This window comes from Ornithorhynchus anatinus, chromosome X1 (genome assembly GCF_004115215.2).
Source record: "Ornithorhynchus anatinus isolate Pmale09 chromosome X1, mOrnAna1.pri.v4, whole genome shotgun sequence".
Lineage (NCBI taxonomy): Eukaryota > Metazoa > Chordata > Mammalia > Monotremata > Ornithorhynchidae > Ornithorhynchus > Ornithorhynchus anatinus.
The window spans coordinates 3,396,631-3,398,827 of record NC_041749.1 but is presented as its reverse complement, the minus strand read 5'-3'; the positions used below and the strand labels follow the sequence as shown (position 1 = coordinate 3,398,827).

Here is a 2,197-nt window from a genome sequence, read left to right as displayed (position 1 = left end):
GGAAAGAGCCCAGGCTCGGGAGACAGAGGTCGTGGGTTCTAATCCCGGGTCTGCCGCTCATCAGCTGCGTGACTTTGGGCAAGTCGCTTCACTTCTCTGGGCCTCAGTTACCTCTTCTGGAAAATGGGGATTAAGACTGTGAGCCCTCCGTGGGACAACCTGCTTACCTTGTATCAACCCCAGCGCTTAGAACAGTGCTTGGAACATAGTAAGCACTTAACAAACACCATCATTATTATTATTTGATATCGGGTATGGTTCATAAGCAACACTGGTGACACTTTGCAAGCCTGGATGCCACAAAGAATGGGTAGGTAACCCAATTTAGCACACTATCAAGTAGAGTATTGCTAACTGACCCCCTAGAATGGCACCTGGAGAGTTTCCAGTCCTCTACCAATCTCAACTATGAGAGGGAGAATCAAGCAGAGGCCTGTCCATTCCATTCCTAGCTTGGGCAGTGGCTAGCGAGTGGAAGGCAGTCTGCTACAAGTCAAAACTCACCCGTGCTGGGAAGTAGCGGGATGGGAGAGTGTCGAGGAAGGAGACTCAAATTTCCTGAGCTGAAGGAGGCAATGGTAAACCATTTCCACATTTTTACCAAGAAAATTCTATGGATCCACTACCAGCACAATGGCAGATGGAGGCGGGGCGTTCTGGGAGAGACGTGTCCACGGAGTCGCTATGGGTCGGAAACGACTCCCTCCGATTAGACTGTTAGCCCGTCATTGGGTAGGGACTGTCTCTATCTGTTGCCGATTTGTCCATTCCAAGCGCTTAGTACAGTGCTCTGCACATAGTAAGCGCTCAACAAATACTATTGAATGAATGAAAGAGAAGATAATTGCTAATTGTGTGTAGTTTCTTGAGTGTAGCCTGGTTAATACTCTTTGTTTTTCTGTAGACATAATGCCGGTCAATAGCTTTGACATTAACATGCAAAGTAATTCAAAATTGCACACAGCAATAATAATGATAATGGTATTTGATATGTACTTTGTGCCAGGTACTGTTCTAAAAATACTAGCAATGTTCCTTTATCCCCCACCTCCACACCCTCGTCATTGTAAATATCAGATTGAGAGGCTGAAAGACTAAAATATTCTCTGAACGGGAAGGCCTAGTGGCTGAAAGAAACGGCTGTAACTTTAACATCGTAGAGCACCCCCTGCCACATAAGGACCCCAATCCGCCCAGCATGAGTATCAGAAATGCTTGGTGGATAAAAACTGAATTTTATATGTGAAATGAAGGATCTGGGGAAATATGGCATTCCTTATACCAATTGACATTTGATTAAATTAGCCTAACATGATTAAAGAGTAAATGATTCCCATGAAAGATATTAAATGCATTAACATTTCAAGTTTATTATATCAACTGGAGCTAATTCAAGAAGGCAGAAACTTTGGCCCATACGCTGCAATCTTTTCACCTTGTAGTGTGAGGAAAATTTGCTATAGTTTGGTACCTAAGGAAACAATCTTGACAATTATTAATTGGCATCCCTTATTATAAAAAAAATCTGGAAAGACGTATTTAAGAGATACTGTTACCGTTATCGAGCTAGATCTTGTGAATTTAGTAGAAGATGGGGAAAATGTCTAAGTGTAGGTAGGCAAGATTAATGATAAGATGAGGAAGAAAACCTTAAAACAGAAACAGTACAACATAGAAGAAAAAATATCGGGAATAGCACAATAAATCCTGCTCGAGAGAAATCTAAGGTAATTTTGGTACTTGAACTGTTTGCCACATTTGAAATTAAGATACTTTAGCCTGGAGTAGAACTCAAAATAGCTTACAAGAAACACTACAGCAGGTTTTATTTAGAGCTAGATTTCTATATTTAGAGTGTAATCAAAGCTATTATAGAAATATATATATTTTTCTCAGAAGGATATATTTTTCTCAGAAGGATTCAGTTTCCTCATGCTTTCAAAGTTTAACATGTTTTTAGGGTGCAGGGTGAGTTCCCAAGATGAATGGCACCTATTCTTTTGTCTATGAAAATTTATGAAAAATTATGAAAGATATATATATATATCTGAAAGATATATATCTCTTCATTTTTGTTATTTTCACCTTTCAGGTTGACAGTTCATCACTTTCCTAACTGAAGCAGAAGAATGAAGATACAGAGAAGGCGATTTTAGAGAAAGGGAGAACAGAAGGAAGATAAAAAAGCAGTGAGCAA

At 39.9% G+C, this 2,197-nt stretch overlaps 1 non-coding gene across 1 annotated transcript; it reads left to right on the top strand.

The window, feature by feature from the left end:
* Positions 1–356: 356 nt before the first annotated feature.
* On the top strand, positions 357–494 carry LOC114806736. Its single transcript, XR_003754798.1, has one exon. It is a non-coding gene; the product is annotated as a small nucleolar RNA SNORA7 (small nucleolar RNA).
* Positions 495–2,197: the final 1,703 nt, after the last annotated feature.